At 41.8% G+C, this 21,880-nt stretch overlaps 1 pseudogene; it reads left to right on the top strand.

The window, feature by feature from the left end:
• The first annotated feature begins 16,624 nt into the window (after positions 1-16,624).
• On the top strand, positions 16,625-20,622 carry LOC115991292 (annotated as a pseudogene).
• Positions 20,623-21,880: the final 1,258 nt, after the last annotated feature.

Raw genomic sequence — 21,880 nt, 5'->3', positions numbered from 1 at the left:
CAGAGATCGAAGCACATTTCTAACAATCTTGGGTTCGGGAATGGTTTCCTTAAGATTAAAGGCTGAGTTCATTATGTCCTTGAGCTTGGCATAGAACTCATCAAATGACCCATCCTCCTCCATCTTAATCTCTTCAAAGCTCGTGGTAAGTCTCTGAAGCTTTGAATCCTTGACAACCTTGGTTCCTTCATAGGTAGTTTGGAGGATAGTCCATGCTTCCTTTGCAGTTTCAATAGAGGATATCTTATTGAACTCCTCATTCGTGACCGCACTAAATAAAGCATTCAATGCTCTGCTGTTGATGTTTGCCACCTTGATCTTAGTATCATCCCAATCGACTGGCGCTTTCTTTGGCTTGGTCCAGCCTATCTCCACAGCTTGCCACACTTTTTCATCTAAAGATTACAAGAAAGCTTTCATGCATACTTTCTAGTAAGCATAGTTAGTGTCATCAAATAAAGGAGGTATAATAAGAGACTATCCTCTATCCATGACAAACAGGGGTCAATGGATCACAGAACAAAGATTAACCCTAATTAGAGTGTGCCTACTCTGATAACACTTGATAGGCCAAAAATGTATTGACCCATTATGATAAATTATCAATTAATTAGCCAAGTGAATTAATTGAGTTAATTAACATGCAATATGCATGGTAGTACAAATAAATCACCAACTAAGTTAATATCTAGCGAAAAATAAATTGAAATGGTGATTTGTTTACAAATGGGGAAAACCTACACGGTAAAAACCCTATTGGGTGATTTTAAGGTCACCACTCCCGAGAATTCACTATTATCATAACAAGCGGTTACAGATAAAGGAATCCCAATACCTTATATCAACCTACAGTTGAATCTTTACCCCAATACCTAATTAGACTTGTTCTGTAGTGACAATATCTCATTTCAATAAACGGCTCCCAATACGTGACTAACCAATGTGATGTACGAATCCCAATACACGACTTACACACCAACTTAAGAAGGATGTTGGCTGCAAAGTTCTTTACTTCATTAACACGATGAAGATCACAAAACTCATTTGTTACAAAACACTACTGTGTACAAACACAATAGCTTCTTGAAGAGAAAGATGAACTAGGGCATATATCTTTGGTTCATAATATGCTTGTGAAAAAAATTTGTATCAAGTTGCACTCACTTGCATCATCTATGATGACCCTTAAAACAATCCTTATATATGTTTAAGGTTGTGAGAAAAGAAAGCCCAAACATCTATACACAGATTGAATGAAAATCAGAACTAAAAATTTGATTTTCTTAAATCTCGATAGATACCCTATCTATCGAGTAGCTGTTGAGCATCGGGCTTAAACAACCTTTTAAATCTTGATAGATACTAGCTATTGAGCTAGTTGTCAAATCCAGCACTTCTTCACTTGATTCTTGGACAGACTTGTATGGTTTTAACACTTGAATTTGAAACCTTGTTCCTTGAAGCATTAAATACATCCTAAATCTACCAAATTACAAGTAAGTGCGTTTTGTTTTTGTCAAAGGATTAGCCAATTCTATATTGACATATGTTCCTAACATGATTCACCTATGTCCTAACTCGGCCAAGAACCCTCCGATGCTTAAGTTAGTTTTCTCTTTAGAACTCAAGAATTCCAACTTTAGGAGTGATGGAAACTTACCTTCATTTGATATGGTTGAGTCCTTTTATAGAGAACTTTGGAGTGGTTACTTGTTTAGTAACTTCCACAACGTGGATGGAAGTTAGAAGGTTTAGACTTAACTTCCACAACTGCTATCAAAAGTTAAGAAACTAGTGGGAAGTTATAGCAATGAACAAGGATTTTGCTCATACTTCAAAATAGTAGAACGTGGTCTGAATTGTAAGCTCTTGAACACAAATTTACTTTGATAATTTCTAAGTATTACTTGGACAACACTATGGACAAACTAGAGATAGTCCAAGTTTTGGTTCACCATCAAATTCTATTTTGTTTTAAAATGAGGGAAATTTAAGAAAATTATATTTAATTTTTTGACAAGAAATACTCATATTCCTTATATTGAATGAGCATATTTATCGAAGAAATAGAGAGGAGTAATTAGACTACTTATGTTATTTAAAGTAAATACTAACACATGTCAACATGTCACTGGCTTTATGGTATTCATCATCATTTTTATTTAATGACACTTGAAATATTTTCATTAATTTCTAAATAATGATAGTGAGATCTGCTGAGTAGTACATGGAAACTTGTGATTGGTTGAAAATTTTCCACTTCTACAATCACCAACCACACTTTAGAAAATCCAATGACTAGAGTCAACCCCTAATCAATCAATCAATATATATTATATATAAAAGCAGTGACCTCATGTGAGAGTACATGAGACCTTGCCATGTGGCACTTTGCCTTTCAAGCTATAGATACACTCTTCAGCTTCTTTAAAAAGAAAGGTTTGCAGTCTAGATTTATTGATCACGTGAAGAAGTAAATGTAGAAGACTAAGAGACTTATGTTTGGTTTTTTGGGCTCACTTTCCCATATTATTTCAACCATTTATACAATGAACTTAACACTAGGTAACTGCCACATCATTGTTCCTCTCCTTTTTCAAACTTCTTGGACTCTTGCATTTGTAATTTTTGTTAATTCTAAAATTGAAGAGTTAGTTCATTAAATTTTTGCTTTGCATATTGTAAAACATGTTCTTTTATATATACCCGTTTCTTGTGGCCTTAAAAATTAAAACTTCCATAAATTTTCTCATATACTTGTGCCAAAACCATGTGGTCCTCTAACCGTTTGAGATCATGCACAAGAAAAGGATGGTGAAGATGTGTTCTATACACATGGAATTGTCAAAGAAATTTAAAGGTGGAAGTCATAGGAGTGAAAAAGCCTAGTGAAATGGCAATGATCCATGATATGGATAGTTGTAAGAGACCAAGACTTAACAGGTGAATGGTACTTAACCGATCTTGGGAAAGTAGTTCAATTGATCAGTGTTTACAGTGAGCAACCCCTCCATTTATAAATTTTTTCCTCACTCAGTTGTTGGGGTTAATGGTGATGTTGCTACTACAACTACCTTGCAAGAAGTTGGGGGTCATCTGCCTATAAATGTTAATGACTTGGATTGAGCTTGCAGGTACTAATTTAATAATTGTACTAATTCAATAATTAGCTTTAGTATTTGTATGGCTGTGCCCTACCTAAAAGTGTATTGAATCTTAGCTTAGGCTTTTCCTTTGGGTCTTATCGTTTTGTGTCTTAGTGGCAAATTATCGAGTGATTTTCTAGGGTCCTTCTAATCATACATATTTGCCTTCTAATGTACGGCTCCAAAAATCAAATGCTAGCATTGCCATTGTGCTTAAACTGGACCAGTGTTATAGGTTCCACCATAATGGTCATTCATAACGGTCATTCTATCATTTCTTATTCTAAAACTCAAAGCACTATCCACGCATTGTGCGGATTACTTACAAGTTATAACGAATCACCAAGATAGGGTTTTAGGGTTTAGGGTTTAGTGTTAAGGGTTTGGGTTTTCGGGTTTGGGTTAGGGTTAAGGGTTTAGGGTTTAAAGTTTAGAGTTTAGGGTTTTAAGGCTTCAAGGTTTAAGGTTTTAGGGTTTAGGGTTCTATGACCCTTTATCTTTCGAGGCACCCTTAGTGTGCGTAGGGCCAGGCCGACACAAACTTAGGGTGCGCAAGGCCTATAGCTAGGCTGATGTCATCAGTCTTGTCATTTCCTTTAGCTTTTCGATTCTAACTTTGGTCACTCATTTAAAGGCATTTCCTGAAATTTGATTGAGTTGGACTTGGTACCAATGGGAAGGTATGGGTGTCTAGTTTTCAAAACACTTGACATTTAGAAAATCCAACGATCGGACCAAAAGTTATGGCCTAGGGAAGTTAGCCGACACACCAAGCATGGTTTTCAAGATATCTCAATCATTTAAACTCCAATTTCAACCCATGAACAATCGTTGGAAAGGAAATTCAAGAATCTTCATAATGACATTGGTTCCAACCTCTTTTGATGGTCAGATCAAAATTATGTTTTCGATTGCGCTCAAGGTTGATAAGAATCTCTGATAACCTCAGGTTTGATGCAAAAACTTGAAAAATGTTGTTTTGGGGTAGTGTTGACCAATTTTGAAATTTGGTCAACCTTGGGTTGACTAATGGCAGTTTGGTCAATTTGACCTAAAAAGGCATTTTGAGTGCTCTAATGCCTGAACGGGTTATATCATGTTAATTTAGATGTTCCCACAATCCCCTGGTGAAAAATTGATATCTGTAGAATTTTCGAGGTCCGGCACATAAATTTAGGACATACAAAATATGGTATTTGCAATAACTTTATTATTTTTAATTTTTTTGGTTTTTAATTTTATAAAAAATTTATTTTATATTTATTCACTAATATTTTTAAGCTATATTGGTTAAAATTTAGGAGGCTTAGGTGATTACCTAAGTTGTCTAGTGGTTGGGTTGAGCTTTATGTTTATGTTGAAATAAGATAAGCATGCAAAAATTGTCGAGGACTTTTTTACAGGTTGTAAAAAATAGCTATGCATGGTGGACCTTTGTAAGCAACAAATGCCAGTACGTGTAAACATATAAGAAAGTTGTATAGAAAATTCAAAAAGGAGCCAGATAGTCCATTATCGTACAATTACGAAGTCCATTATTTATGAGCAAACTCTCTTAATCAGATATGGACTATTCACGACTTGGGCATATTTTGCAAGAAATAAAGACGTTGGTGGCTGGTCTTTGTAAAGGCTCACTCTAACCTGGCCCAAACAAAATTTTTATATATAATTTTTGTTTTTTTTTTCATTTTGACCCAAAAATAAAAATTTGAATACCCTAGTCCTAAATTTTGTTTGAACCCAATTGAAATAAGCTTGAAACTTGAATATGATCATCTTAATTTTAATTTCACAATATTTTTACAATAATATGAGGCAAATTGTAATTGCTTTTTATTTGGACTCACAACAAACAATATTTTTTTTTTATCTACCTTTAACAATTGGCCACCTAGATTTTGTTGTGGAATTTTTTTGAAAGTATTGGGTCAGTTCCAAAAATTTTGCTTATTCATTAAAATATATATATATATATATATATATGAATATTCTTTCCATGATTCTGGCTTACTTTGCAGTTGACAATAAAGTGAAATTGTTTTTCCTTACACTTTTCTTCTTCATTAATAAAAAAAAATTATATCACTGTTACAACCAACACATCTGTACAAATTTGTATCTATATCTGTAATTTTTTCCTCATTCTCAGTATCTCATTTTCTCCCTTCTATTTTTTTTTTTAGTTTTTCTTTTTATCTCCAATTCAAAGAGAGTGACTATGTCTATGTGTATGTTTAAGAAGTCATCCACTTCAAACACAAAAACTTATATCAATTACTATTTTATTTTCTTAGTTTCACATTTACTCCTAGTCCTACTCCTAAGTGTGTTACTAGTCTTCTCCTTCTTTATCATATATTTTTATATAATTGATATTACATATAAATATAATAAGTTATTATTAACTTGACAAAAATGTATGATTAGTAATTTAATTATATTAGTTTATGCATTCAATAGTTGTTGTCTTACCTATTTTATAACAGTTTTAGACTATTGTATAATATAGTTATATTGTATACTAAATTATATTTAGAATATTATTTTAAATTATTGTATATAATATGGAAGTTTATCTATACAAAAAAAGATTAATCATTTAATTTTTTACTCACTCCTCATGACAAATGACAAATTCCTAACTTTGCCATTGCTGACCCCCCTAGAAAAAAATCCTGGAGCCGCCACTGCTCATGTGTTAGAAGATCTGGCAACTCAGTGACGCATTCCTTAGCTAAGTTTACAAACTCTATCTCCAATATTGTAATTTGGATTGAAGATCCTCCTCCTGCCTTAGAAGCTTTGTTCTTTGATGTAAATACTTTCTCTTCTATGAATGAAAGTTTGTTTCCTGAGGGAAAAAAAAAAAAAAGGTTTGTAATTGTGGTAGATATCTAGTTAGTCTATTATTACTAACTTTCACCTTCCACCAACTTTTATATAGCGATTAATTTATAATTAATTAAAAGGACGCAAATGGTCCCCTAATAGAAGTTTGCTAATCTTGTCTTATTGCATCTCTATTCAACCCCCTCTATCGTGGATGGCGGTGAGTTTTACCGCATGTCATGCTATGGCAACTGTACGGCACCGAGATCCCAGGCCCATACAGGCCCTGGGCCCAGTTCCATACCGGCCTTGGGCGCAGGCCCATACAGGCCCTGGGTCCAATCCCATACCGACTTTGGGCACAGGCCCAGCAGAAAGGTCCAGTTATCCTGCGCCCTTCTTGAAGCTTCCTTAATGTACAGACAAGTGTAGGGTATTGAATTCCAAGAGGTGATCGGTCAAACGTTCCTGGTCAAGTATATGAACCGTTCCCGGGAAAATGTGATATGCACAGGAAACTGAGTTGCCGAACATAATCGGTCAAGATGGAACCAAGTTCCAAGATCATAAATGCTGCACCGCCCTCTCACCTAAACATCCACTTTAATCAGATAATATTGGACCTTCAGTAGCACTAACGGTGGCTGTAATCATAATCTCCCCACTAACATTGGCTATAAATAGAAGAAAGTTGGGAGAAGAAGGGGTTCAGAAAAATTGAGAGAAAACAGTCAAGTGGGTGAACATCAACTGGGCGTTGCTTTGAGTCTCTCTGCCGAGAATGACCCATAGTAGGAAATCCTTAAACCCACTACAAATAAATTGTGAGCCCAAGTGATCTGAGGCCCAGAAGTCTTATACTTGGTTCTTACAATTGGCGCCCACCGTGGGGCCCTCCTACAAAGCTGTGGTTCGACTGAGACTCAAACGACAGGAATGTCTGAGGAGCGTTCAGGAGAGCGTGCACCGAGCGGCTCCATAGGATCTTCTCGGGGGTCAACGTGGAGGGAGAGAAGGCAGAAACGGCGGGAAGATAGGGAGCACCCAAGAGGGGAGGAAAGGTCCGGATTGGGAGAAGGGTCGGCTCAGACACACTGGACAGTTTCAGACGTCTCGGCGCATCGGCAGTATGATGATAGAGACCGAGAGCTGGAGCGGTTACGCAGACTGGTAATGGATTTAGAGCTGGAAGCAAGGGGTCGGCGACATGAAAGGAATCGTAACCCCCAGCAACGGAGAAACCAGGGCGAGGGCTCCAGCCGATCTAGTACGCAACGATCCCGAGACCGATCGCGTTCCCAAGAGTCACACTGGCAACCACGGGAACCACATCATCGGCGGAACTGTTCACGGTCGCATGGATACGATCATCAAGGATCAGAATCGCCGGAGGAACGACTGCACCACAATGCCGCCATGGACGCCATGAGCCGAGCCTTACGAATGGCGGCCCGGTCACCATTCTCCGATGAAATTGAACGGGCCCCAATGCCGAGCAGATTCACACGACCGCCATTCAATTCGTATGAGGGGAGGACAGACCCCGTGGAGCATGTTAGCCATTACATCCACATGATGTCTTTGCATGCGCACAACGATGCATTGATGTGTAAAGTATTCCCCTCTAGTCTCGAATCTACTGCACTGAGATGGTTCAATGGGTTGCGGAAAGGTTCTATACACAGCTTCGTCGAGTTGATTCAAGAATTCGACAGCAGGTTTGTGACATGCAGCCGAGTGCAACAGTCGGTTGACGCACTACTTTCCATGAAAATGAGGGCCGGGGAAACCCTTCGAAGTTATGCCAGCCGATACTGGGAACTCTACAACGAGATTGGTGGAGGAAACGAGAAAATTGCAGCAAGCACCTTCAGGATGGGGCTCCCTGAAGATTCTGAATTACGGGAGTCACTGACGAGAAGACCCCCCGAGGATATGAGGCAACTGATGAGACGCATAGAGGAGTACAAACGCCTGGAGGATGACCGGCTGCAAAGCAGGGGGAAAGCTCCTTTAGTGGGGAGATCTCGGCAAAGCATTTTGCCGACGAAACCGAAAAGAGACTTCAGAATGCAGGAACCAGAGGTGCAAATCGAAGGGGTTAATGTGGTGTTTAAAGAGCCCGTGCACAAAATCTTGGAACGGATCAAAAACGAGCCATTCTTCAGGTGGCCGAACAAAATGGGGGGCGACCCATCTTGGAGGAACCAAAACCTATACTGCACCTATCACAGAGACAAGGGGCACACCACCGAGCAGTGTCGGGTATTAAAAGATCATCTCGAACAGCTAGTGAGGGCAGGGTACCTGAAGGAGTTTGTAGCAGATTCCATTGACCGAGAAACCGGGCAGGGCGCCCAACAGAAAAGGAACCCCCTTTCGCCACCCCTGGGGGTAATCGAAGTCATCCATGCCGCACCAAGAAGGGCAGCCGCGGCAAAAAGGGTATTGACAGTGGCTTGCGCGGAGGGAGAATTATCCAAGAAGAAAAAGAAAGTTGGACGGCTGTCCATCTCGTTCGGAGAAGACGATTTGGAAGGAACGGTCCAACCCCACGACGATGCTTTGGTGGTGACAGCCCGGATAGGCGGATTCCTGGTGAAGAGGGTGATGATTGATCAGGGTAGCGGGGCTGACGTCATGTACCCGGACCTCTTTGAAGGGCTCGGGTTAAAGACCCAGGATTTGACAAAGTATGACACGCTGTTGGTCTCGTTTGACGGGAGAATTGTAATTCCCGAGGGGCAAATCTCTCTCCCAGTGGACATGGAAGGCAAGGGAGTTATAGTTACATTCATAGTAGTCCGATCATTCGCACCGTACACTGCAATCCTGGGAAGACCGTGGATTCACGCCATGGGGGCTGTTCCGTCCACCCTTCATGTGAAAGTAAAATTTCCTACTGAGAATGGAGTTGCCGAGGTAAGGGGGAACCAACAGGTGGCGAGGCAGTGCCTTGTCGCCGCGGTCAGATGGGAGAAGGAACAGCTCGGTCAAACTGAGGATACCGAGAAAGAGACTTCATAGCAATTACAGAAACCCCAGGGGGAAACTGAGGCGGACGTTGCCGAGGAGGTGCTGAAGGTAAGAATTCTTCCAGATACTGACAGATATTTCCAGATAGGTACAAGCATGGATGACCGGGAAAGGGTAGAGATGTTGTTGTTCCTATTGCAGAACATAGATGTTTTTGCATGGAGCCCGTATGAAGTGCCCGGCGTAGATCCCGAGTTCATTGTCCACAGACTCAACGTGGATCCATTATTCCCCTCGAAGAAGCAGAAACCGAGAAGGGCGTCGAAAGAACACGTCGATGCAGTAAACCTGGAGGTTCAGCGGCTGAAGGAGTCCGGAGTCATAAAGGAGATATTCTTCCCGAAGTGGTTGGCAAACACTGTCGTGGTGAAGAAGAAGAACGGGAAATGGAGAGTTTGTGTGGATTTCACAGACTTGAACAAGGCATGTCCCAAGGACCCATTCCCGATGCCCAAGATTGACCAGCTAGTAGATGCAATATACGGGCACCCGAGGATGAGCTTCCTAGATGCCTTCCAGGGCTACCACCAGATTGCCTTGGCGCCCGAAGACTGAGAAAAGACAGCATTTATCTCCCCGAATGCAAACTATCACTACGAGGTCATGCCGTTTGGATTGAAGAACGCCGGGGCTACGTATCAGCGAATGATGACGAGAATGTTCCGAGAAAAAATTGGATGCACGGTTGAAGTTTATATCGACGATATGGTGGTAAAAAGCAAAATTGAGTCACAGCATACCGAAGACCTCCGGGGAGTATTCGAGATATTACGTCGGCACAAATTGCGCCTGAATGCCGAGAAGTGCACTTTCGGAGTGGGGGCTGGTAAGTTCCTGGGATATCTGATCTCTACTCGGGGAATAGAAGCTAACCCCGACCAAATAGAGGCCGTGAACCGCCTCAAGCCACCAAGCAATCCCAAAGAGGTGCAAGTGCTCACTGGAATGTTAACCGCCCTGAACCGATTTATCTCTAAGTTTGCCGATCGCTGCCGGCCGTTTTATCAACTTCTGAAAAAGTGGAAGGGGTTTCAATGGGACGAGAGCTGTGATGAAGCTTTTCGAGAACTAAAGGAATATTTGGCAAAGGCGCTGAGGTTGACGGCCCCGGAGCCCGGGGAGGATCTGTTTATGTACCTTACAGTCACCGATCATGCTGTAAGTGCTGTGTTGCTAAGGGACCGGGGAGTGCAAATGCCAGTGTATTACGTGAGCAAAACCTTGGTCGATGCCGAGACAAGGTACCTGCCCCTTGAGAAGTTAGTTTTGGCCCTGGTGCACGCCACGAGGAAGTTACCACATTACTTCCAGGCACACACGGTGTTCGTCCTCACCGAGTATCCATTGCAGTCACTGTTAAAGAGATCTGACTTTACAGGGCAGATTGCCAAATGGGGGACTCGGTTGGGATCGTTTGACATAAGGTCCCGACCTAGAAGCTCGGTAAAGGGACAGGTTCTCGCTGATTTCATCGCAGAATTCACACCCAAGAATGAAGGCAAGGTAATCTGTAGTGTGGAGATTCGCCCGTGGAGGGTATTTGTGGACGGCGCATCAAATGCTATGGGGGCCGGGCCTGGTATTGTCATAATCACCCCTGAGGGTATACGACTGGAACACTCCTTCAGATTGGGGTTCAAAGCCTCGAACAACGAAGCCGAGTATGAAGCCCTACTGGCCAGGTTGAGGGCAGTATTGCATCTGGGCGCAAAGGATGTAGAGATCTACTCGGACTCTCGGCTGGTTGTTTATCAGATCACTGGGGACTTCGAGGCTTGGGACCCTCGAATGAAAGCTTATCTAAGTACGGTAAAGCAGATTATCGGTCAGTTTGGAACGGTAAAGATATCCCAGGTAGCCCGGTCACAAAACAAGCACGCTGACTCTCTTGCCACGTTAGCCTCATCGGCCACCGAGGACACGCCGAGGCTTATCACGATAGAACTTTTAAGGGAGCCAAGCATCTGTGTGAAGAGTGTTACCGACCAGGCCGGAGTAGAGGTTGCGCAGGTGGCAGTGGCTGGTCCATGTTGGATGAACCCGATCATAGACTTCCTTGCCGAAGATAAAGTTCCAGAGGATGAGGCCGAGGCCAACAAGATTCGACGGATGGCTCCCAGGTACTGGCTGTCTTCGAACCGAAAGTTGTATCGAAGGTCCTTCGCAGGCCCTTACCTCTTGTGCCTACATCCCGAAAAAGTCAAAGAGCTTCTGACCGAGCTGCATGAGGGAGTGTGTGGCGGGCATGCTGGGGGACGATCTTTAACACACAGAGCGATGACACAGGGGTTTTGGTGGCCACAGATGCAGAAGGATGCCGCCGAATACGTTCGGAGTTGCGAACAGTGTTAAAAGCACGCCCCAATGATCCATCAGCCTGCAGGACGTCTAAATCCTGTCAGCAGCTCGTGGCCATTTGCACAATGGGGGCTTGACATCCTCGGGCCATTCCCCCGAGCAACGGGGAACCGCCGTTTTGTATTAGTGGCTGTAGATTACTTCACGAAGTGGGCTGAAGCTGAAACCTTGGCTAATATCCGGGATACTGACGTGAAAAAATTTGTATGGAAAAACATAGTTACAAGGTTTGGGGTGCCGAATTCGCTAGTAACAGACAATGGGCTACAGTTCGACAGCAACGCTTTTCGGACCTTTTATAGCGAGCTCGGCATCAGGAACAAGTATTCAACCCCGGGATACCCACAAAGCAACGGCCAAGCTGAAGCAGTAAACAAGACTATTTTGAACGGGCTCAAGAGAAGGTTGGATGGAGCGAAAGGAAGATGGGCGGAAGAGCTACCCAGTGTATTGTGGGCCTACCGCACGACCCCCAGGAGATCCACGGGGGAAACCCCGTTTTCTCTGACATACGGAGCAGAAGCAGTGATGCCAACCGAGGTGAGCTTATGTAGCGCACGAGTCGCCGGGTTTGACCCCGTCTAGAACGCCGACCTGATGATGGAGCATTTGGATTGGCTAGAAGAATGCAGGGAGGTCGCGACCGTACGGCTTGCCGAGTATCAGCAATAGCTGGCCCAAAGATACAACCGAAATGTAAAGGGGAGGGAATTCAGTGCCGGGGAACTAGTGTTAAGGAAGGTAGTGGGGAACATGCGAGACATGGCTGCAGGGAAGCTTGTTCAAACCTGGGAGGGGCCATATAGAGTCACAGCCATCGCGGGTGCATGGGCCTACTACTTGGAAGACCTTGACGAGAGGCAGCTCCCCCGACCATGGAACGCCAACAACTTGAAGAAATTCTACGCATGATCACCCGTGTAAGCCAGAGCTTGTATTCAATTGAAATTAAGAGCATGATGAACTTTTTTTTGTATATGCTGTTTTTGGCTCCGTAACCGCACACCAAAAGAATTACAAACAAATCTCTAAGGATAGAAACCTGACCCTCGGCTCGATCACAATCGCCGAGCAGGTGAAAACCTTACAAATAAATCTCTAAGGACAGAAACCTGACCCTCGGCTCGATCAAAATCGCCGAGCAGGTGGAAACCTTACAAATAAATCTCTAAGGACAGAAACCTGACCCTCGGCTCGATCAAAATCGCCAAGCAGGTGGAAACCTTACAAATAAATCTCTAAGGACAGAAACTTGACCCTCGGCTCGATCAAAATCGCCGAGCAGGTGGAAACCTTACAAATAATGATCTAAGGACGAAAACCTGATTCTCGGCTAAACTAAAATCGCCGAGCAGGTTGAAACCTTACAAATAATGCTCTAAGGACGAAAACTTGATTCTCGACTAAACTAAAATCGCCGAACGGGTGGAAACCTTACAAGTGAATACTCTAAGGACGAAAGCATGATTCTCGGTTGAACTAAAGCATGATGAAAACCTAACCCTTTTACAAATACTAAGTCCATTAGCGCTCTCAAATTACCCAAGGCACCGCACAACAGGTTTTGGGGGTACCATTCCATCAAGCGGCCATAGCACTGGCATGATTCAAGCAAAACACAGCAATAGATATAAACACATTCAACAGATTGAAACGGAAAAAGAAAACTCTACCAATTAAATAGATAAAGGCAATTGTTCGGTCACCACATCCCGGTGACATAGGCAAATAAAAACCAACAAATTAAAAGTAAGATAGAAAATAAAAGTGAAATCAGCTGGGAGGTTGGGTCGGCGGGGTCACTTCCTGCTGGACGGTCAGGGGGAAAGGCGGGTCCTCACCGAGAAGCTCCTGCACAGTCGGGATACTGGTGGCTTCCATTTCCCCGGGCTCGGCATGAGCATCGATTTGTTCAACCAGCTCCCTCATACTGGCCGTCTCCTCCTCGTCAATAGCAACCGGGGTATTCTGGGCGGCAGGTGCAGGGCTCGGAAATGGAATTTGGCCGGGGTCTCTCAGATGCGAATCTTTGGGAACTCCCATTACTTGGAGAGCGGCAAACCACCCGGCCTCAAAACCCATATTCCGAGCCCGAGCCACCACCGGCTCTGCGGAATTTTCGGCATCAGCGAAGCCGACGTCGTACCATTTTTGCTTCGCGGCCGCCAAGCCTGCCCTGAGGTCGGCTATCTCCTCGGCGTTGGAAGTGTTAAGGCTGATGGCTTCGGCTAGCTTGACCTCCGTCTCATTCTGCTTGGTCAGGAGCTCCGCATACCTCTTTTCGGCCAATGCCCGGTTCTTCTCCGCAGCAGCAGCCTTTTTCTCAGTAGACTCAGCAGCCTTCAGCTTTTCCTTAGCCGTTTTCACCGCTGACTCCCGCGCCTCCTTCTCGCGCTCGTTTTCCTCGGCAAGATCCCGTGCCCGGGCAGCCACAATGTGAGCCATTTGAGCGGCCTAGCAAGCACAAAGGTTAGAAAAGAAGCAAAAGGGAATCTGTATGAAGGAATAGATAGATGAAAGAATTACCGCTATGGCGTGCCACTCTAACCGGCGCCCCACAGACTCCTCGGACCCCTCCTCAAAGGCGTGCACGTCCTCGGGAAGAAGAAGAGCTTCAGCCAAAGTTTGGGCAATACGGCCGCCCTCGCCCTTCTCCCACATACGAACACAGGCAGTTGAGGGCAATGGCTTGCCGTCCAACAGGAACTTTGGCTTCCACGCTGGAGCCACCTGAGAGGAGGACGCACCTCCCGTGCCAGCTTCGGTTGGCGGCTCACGGATGACGATTCCCCCTGTTGGTCGGGGAGGAGTCTGGACAGCGGCATCTCCCGGGCCCGTGGAAGGTTGATTGGTGACTTTCTGTTTCTTACGGGCCCGTCTGGCCTGCGAAGAGGGTGGAGGCTGAGGCGCTTGACCCCGATCCTGAGAAGGTGGGGGCTGATTGGGTTGCCGGGCACCAGGCACGAACCGGTCTATTGTCATGACCTTCCTGGATACCATCCTTCCACCAGGTTGGATTGCTTCAGCTAGCAGGGCAGCTGCTTCTATCGCTTGTTGTGGAGGCTCGGCGGCCGGATTCTCGGGGTCGGGTTGCTCTGGGACTTGGTCTTCTTGCTGTATGGCTTCGTGGGCTCTCTCCCTGAGGCGCCGAGATACTCGTTCCGCAGACTCGTCTCGCAAAGGGGCTAGCTCGTCCGAGCAAGTAAACCGCCGACCAAATTCCCTCGCTTCCCCGGTTGTAAGCTTCGGCGGCAAAAAGTTTACGTACCGGACGTCTATATATGATAGCAGGGGGCTGTCAACTATCAGTGCCTGCTTGAAAGGTTGCCAGGTAGAATAAACCCGCTCCACTCCAAGGATTAAGTGCGAGGCCCAGAGTTGTCCGTCCCAATGCACGTATATCTCGGAACGGAGGACGAAGTTTAAATCCTTGGCGTGGACGGCTCTGAGGTCCTGAACAAACACTTTGCCGTCTGCAAAAGAACAAGTGACGCATTAGTCTCTAACAATAAAAAATTGTACTTCAATAAGAAGAAAAGAAGAGGTGGAGGGAAGCAATTATATGAAGGGGATGGTACGAACCCACTTCACGCCGTGTAAGGGGGCAATGGATCTCCCCGGCAAACCAATTGCCGCGCACCCTAACGAACTCCCCAGTGGAGTTCCTGTTCGAATCAGGTAAGCATGATATCAGCCGTACCCGAGCATCTCTTGTCTTTAGGTAATAATTGGTGGCTTTGCTCCCACAGAGGCTATACATTTGGTTAATGTCATGGTGGTCTAACTGTAAGTTAAAGGTGTGGTTCAACTTACTGACACAACTAACTACCCGGTAAAAATTGGGGGGAAGCTGGTCAGGGCACAGCCCATAGTAAGTGAGTGTGTTTATCAAGAAGGGATCTACGGGGAACCTGACCCCACCTTCTAAAATGGACATCAAAAGAAAGAAGGCTGTACCCCGCCCTCGGTGGAGTTCAATATCACTCTTATGGCAGTAAGCCACATCCACGTCATCGGGAATATTAAATTTACTCCTAAAGGTGGCCAAAGCAGCCGGGGATTCTAGATGGTAAGAGTAACCCATCTATAACGCCTAAAACTACAAAAGTGAACTCAAAGAAATAAAGCTGAAGGAACAGGAAGGGGAAGAAAAACTTACTTTGGGTTCTAAGGAGGAAAAGAACACTGAGCAAGCAAGCGCACAGAAATGTGGTCGGCAGAGAGTAAGCACTAAAGATCAGAGGCGAAGGAAAAATGGAATGGTGTTCAGAGGGGGACTGTTTATAGAGCCAAAAAGAAATGGGGGAAGAAGAAACGCTTAATCAAGCAATAAATGGGCACAGTTTACGAGCGACCCAGCGAATGCCAAACGTAACCGATTCGCGCGCCGCTTCGGTTTGCGAACCGTCAGGCAATAATGACGACTGCGCCTGGCGCCGCGAAACGGCGCATCTTTTGAGATGGATATTAATAAGACGTGACAGTCATAAGTCCCAGGCTAGAAGATCCCCGAGGTCAAAAGGCCCAGACAGCTCCTTGATTCCTCTCGGCGACCGAATATGAATCAAGGGGGGGCTATTGTACGGCACCGAGATCCCAGGCCCATACAGGCCCTGGGCCCAGTTCCATACCGACCTTGGACGCAGGCCCATAAAGGCCCTGGGTCCAATCCCATATCGACTTTGGGCACAGGCCCAGCAGAAAGGTCCAGTTATCCTGCGCCCTTCTTGAAGCTTCCTTAATGTACAGACAAGTGTAGGATATTGAATTCCAAGAGGTGATCGGTCAAACGTTCCCGGTCAAGTATATGAACCGTTCCCGGGAAAATGTGATATGCACAGGAAACTGAGTTGCCGAACATAATCGGTCAAGATGGAACCAAGTTCCAAGATCATAAATGCTGCACCGCCCTCTCACCTAAACATCCACTTTAATCAGATAATATTGGACCTTCAGTAGCACTAACGGTGGCTGTAATCATAATCTCCTCACTAACCTTGGCTATAAATAGAAGAAAGTTGGGAGAAGAAGGGGTTCAGAAAAATTGAGAGAAAACAGTCAAGTGGGTGAACATCAACTGGGCGTTGCTTTGAGTCTCTCTGCCGAGAACGACCCATAGTAGGAAATCCTTAAACCCACTACAAATAAATTGTGAGCCCAAGTGATCTGAGGCCCAGAAGTCTTATACTTGGTTCTTACAGCAACATTTTTGTTGTTGTTGTTCATTGTGTGATTGAGAATAGAGAAAGCAAATGGGTTCCCCTTCTTTCATTCTTTCTATTGGAGAAGTGCTTGAAGAGTGTGTGAATCCTACAAGAGCAAGTTTTCTAGAGATCATTAGTGATTTATTATAATTGGAAGTTGCAACCAATCACTGAATTTTCTAACTGTGTGCGATCTCCAATATATAATTGATTTTATTACTAAATCTAGGTTAAGAAAATGTCAAATTTTCTAATTTAATCAAAGATAAAGAAAATTTTGGTATTGAACTAGAATTGTGGACAGTGTTGACGGAAGGGATTTTTGGGTCTAAGACTACAATTAAATTGAGACCTTTTACATATTTAAATAAATTTTTTTACTTAAAATGTATTCTCCTAATTTGATTAGATGAAAAGCATTTTGGTGTTTTTAATAAATTTCTTGTTCATTTGCGAGTTGTTTAACTAAAATTTTTTATAGTCATCTAGAGAACCCTTTTGAGGACTTGATATCTGCATTATAGATCTTCTTGACACGGAAGATTTAACCCCTGAATAAGATAGAACCAAAAGAATTGCACTCTTAATTTGAAAAAACAAAACGGTTTACACCCTTAAGATGTTTTTGAAGTCCTCAATAAAAAATAGAGAATCAAGGACTAAGGATTAGAAAAATCTTGCTCCGATGTCACAGATATTGGGATATATATATATATATATATATATATATATCAATCTTTCAGATGTTAATACCAAAGATAACAGCCATTAAATCACAAAGAATGGTATATTGAAGATATTGAATGGGGAATCACTAGTCAAGTAATTTTTCAAGTTTTAGCCGCAGATAAATGGAGGCAATTTCCTACTATAATTAAAGCAATGATATCTTATTTAATATTTAACTAACGATATAAGAAGGCCAAAATATTTCAATATAATTTTACGCTTTATGCACTGAGGTCTATCTCTCCTCTCTTTCTATGCTTTACGTAATAAATTTTTTAATAACTTTATTATTTTTATTATTCAGTTTTTTATTTGATAAAAATTTATTTTTTATTTATTCACTAATATTTGGTGTTTTAAATTTAGGGGCCTTAATTGATTAATTACCTAAGTGGTCTTGTGATTGGGTTAACTTTAATGGAAGAATAAGATTAGTATGCGAAAAATGTCTTAAACCACTTTACAAGCAGTAAGAGGATAGCTGAGCGTGCTGGATCTTTGTAATCATCAAATGTCTGAACATGTAAATATATAAGAAAGTTGTATAGAAAAGTAAAAAACGGAGCTAAATAATCCATTATCGTAGCATTAGTATTTGCCAACAAGTTGTAATATATAATTTTTTTTTTTTTTGCTGAATAGTGAACAAGTAGTAATTGTGGTAGTTACACAATTATTGCTAACTTTCACAACCCACCAAACTTCAATAGCTAGTAATTTGTAATTAATTAAAACGACACGTATTGTCCACTAATTAGAAGTTTGTAATTAAGTATAGTCTTGTCGTATTGCATTTCTCTTCAGTTATAGAAGGAGACTGGCATTCTTTGTTCATTGTAAGGCAACAAAAAATAATATAGGTTTAAAAAATTTTCTTCCATTTCTTTATGTGTGTTAAAAATACTTAACACCTAAAAAAAAAAAAAATACAGGTCGCTACAGTTTTCTCTTAGTGATCATCTCTTCGCAACATGGGGAGGTATAGGTGGAAACCACTGGAGCTTTGTGCAAAATAAGGGTGGGATCATTGAGATGGAAATCCATCATGGAGATGCCATCGATTCAATTTCATTCAAATGTGGGGATGAATATGGTGTACACCAGCAATCTATGAAGGTTGGTGGTAATGGTGGACATATAACTAAAAAGGTACATATATGCTGGTACTACTCAGTTTCATTAATCAAGCATTTTTGTGAAACAAGAAATTAAATATACATAAAATGAAGTTGAATTTTTGTTTTTTGTTTTTTTTTGGTGCATTATATGTAGATATCACTCAACTGGCCTGAAGAGCACCTGACATCCTTTAGCGGTACATATACGAACTTCGAAACCCATAATGTAATTCATTCTGTAAGTTTTAAAACAAATTAGACTGAGTATGGACCCTATGGAACTGTGACCGGTCAACCATTTTCCCACCCTCTGGAGAGTGACATGATTGTTGGATTCCATATATGGTCGTGCGGGTATTTATGTTGATGCCATTGGTGCCTATGTGAATACGACGCAGAAAGAGGTTTGGTCGTTATTGTTTCCCAAAGTTCATGTTTTATTCGAGGACTGAAGGATGTTATTCATTTACAAGTTGTTGTACCTGTTTAATAGCCGGAGAATACGATGAAAGTGGCTGTACCTCGAGGACCTGGGCTGTGGGGTGGGCATGGAGTTTTTCCGGCAATCCGTGAATTGCATTTGCACTTTGGAGATTCAGTGATTCATGCAATTCTTATGTTGTATGAAAGCAGAGACAGGAAGCCTGTTTGGTCACAGAAGCATGGTGGAGCAGGCGGTGATAAAATCAATATGGTAAATAAATAATGATAGCTATTACTGTCATTATTTAAATATGAAAAAAAGAAAAATTGCAGTTATAATTCTGAGACACTATACAAAGATGTTACAATACCATGCATGTTACTTTGATTTGTTAGTTGAGCTGTAGAACATACGATAAACTTTACAAGCTTACATAATTCTAATTCTAATTAAAATTTTGCTAATCCTATTTGTATTCTGGTTTGGTGGATAAAGCTGGAAGTGTCAAAGGAATTCTTGGTTCGCATTGCGGGATTTTATGGGCCTAGTAAAGGGAGCGATAGCTTCAAAGCTTTGCGGTCCATTACATTCTACACAAACAAAGCCCAATATGGACCCTTCGGCGATGAGATTGGTCAAAAAAAAAAAAAAAAAAGAAGAAGAAGAAGAAAAGATTGCTAAAGGGTACAAATATGGACCCTTTGGCGATGAGATTGATCAAAAAAACAAAATCAAAAACAAATTCTCTCACCCCCACTTGCAGCCCAAAGGCCAAGTGGCTAAAGATTGCTAAAATATTGATGGATTGGGGTAAACACTGTGTTACTGATGTAGCTGATTGGGCCTCCAAAAAAATCTTGTACTCCAATTTAAGGAAATTATATTTAATTTTTTGACAAAAAATACTCATATTCCTTATATTGAATGAGTATATTTATCAAAAGAAAAGAGGGGAGTAATTAGACTGTTTATGTCATTTAAAGTAAATACTATCACATGTCAATGTGTCATTGGCTCTATGGTGTTCATCATAATTTTTATTTAGCGCCACTTGAAATATTTTCATTGATTTCTAAATAACAGTGAGATCCGCTAAGTAGTACATGAACACTTGGGATTGGTTGAAAATTTTCCACTTCTATAGTGACCAAGGACACTTTAGAAAATCTCAATGACGGGTGGTAATTCCAAATCAATATATATATATATATATATATAAAAGCAGAAACCTCATGTGAGAGTGCATGAGACCTTGTCATGTGGCACTCTGTCTCTCAAGCTACAATACACTCTTCAACTTCTTTACAAAAAAAGTTTGCAGTCTAGATTTAGTGATCCGGTGAAACAGTAAATGTGGAAGACTAAGAGACTTCTGCGTTTGGTCTTTTGGGCTTTATTGCAATCACTTTCCCATATTATTTCAACCATTTATACAATGTACTTAACACTAGGTAACTAGCACATCATTGTTCCTCTCCCTTTTCAAACTTCTTGGACTCTTGCGCTGGTAATTTTTGTTATTTCTGAAATTGACAAGTTAGTTCATTAAATTTTTGCTTTGCATATTGTAAAACATGTTCTTTTATATATACCCATTTCTTGTGGCCTTAAAAATTAAAACTTCCATAAATTTTCTCATATACTTGTGCGAAAACCATGTGGTCCTCTAACCATTTGAGATCATGCACAAGAAAAGGATGGTGAAGATGTATTCTATACACATGCAATTATGAAAGAAATTTACAGGTGCAAGTCATAGGAGTGAAAAAGCCTAATGAAATGGCAATGATCCATGATATGGATAGTTGTAAGAGACCAAGACTTAATAGGTGAATGGTACTTAACTGATCTTGGGAAAGTAGTTCAATTGCTCAGTGATTACCCCCCCCCCCCCCCCCCCCCCCCCCCTTTATAAATTTTTCCTCAGTTGTTGGGCTTAATGGTGATGTTGCTACTAAAACTACCTTGCAAAAAGTTGGGAGTCATCTGCCTACAAATGTTAGTGCCTTGGATAGGCATCTGCTTACAACTGAGCTTGCAGTTACTAATTTAATAATTTTACCAATTCAATAATTAGCTTGGTTAGTATTTGTATGGCTGTGCCCTACCTGAAAGTGTATTGAATCTTGGCTTAGGCTTTTCCTCTGGATCTTGTCGTTTTGTGTCTTAGTGGCAAATTATTTAGTGATTTTCTAGGGTCCTTTTGATCATATATATTTGCCTTTTGATGTACTGCTACAAAAATCAAATGCTAGCATGGCCACTGTGCTTGAACTGGACCGTGTTAGAGGTTACACCACAACGGCCATTCATAATGGCCCGCTAGCAATAATAGAACCAGCTCACATGGTGGTCTACTTTTCATGCCACAGATTGTCCTTAATATTGTTAATTATTATTGCTTGCTATTTTTATTTAAATGATGAAGGATTGATATGTAGTTTATATCAAACAGTGATGGAGAATTTGAAGATTTGGATATTCAAAAAATTCATATTGTTGCAACTCATAAATTTTCTCATATACCTGTGCGAAAACCATGTGGTCCTCTAACCATTTGAGATCATGTATAAGAAAAGGATGGTGAAGATGTGTTCTATACACATGGAATTGTCAGAGAAATTTAAAGGTGGAAGTCATAGGAGTGAAAAAGCCTAGTGAAATGGCAATGATCCATGATATGGATAGTTGTAAGAGACCAAACTGAGAGGAAGACGTGGGGAAAAAATCTTAAACCTTATCACTTTGCCTAGAAACCGGTATATATCTAAGTCTTGTCCTGTAGCATCTCTCTTCAATAATTTGAAGTTTCAAACAACACAATATGAAACATATTCTTTTTTTTTTTTTTTTTTGAAAATATGAAACATATTCTTTGTGTATAGATTATAAAGGTACAAAATTGTGCTACAAAAACTAACTTTTTGAAAACCAACAAATTAAAAAATTGAATTCGTTTACCAAAGACAAAGGAAATGAAGTCACCAACGGGATAAAAAGATGACACCAACAACAAAGAGTAGGGTTGGGTGC

This window comes from Quercus lobata, chromosome 5, assembly GCF_001633185.2.
Source record: "Quercus lobata isolate SW786 chromosome 5, ValleyOak3.0 Primary Assembly, whole genome shotgun sequence".
NCBI classification, from domain to species: Eukaryota; Viridiplantae; Streptophyta; class Magnoliopsida; order Fagales; family Fagaceae; genus Quercus; species Quercus lobata.
The sequence above is the reverse complement of the archived record's forward strand: the minus strand, read 5'-3'. Positions and strand labels throughout refer to the sequence as shown.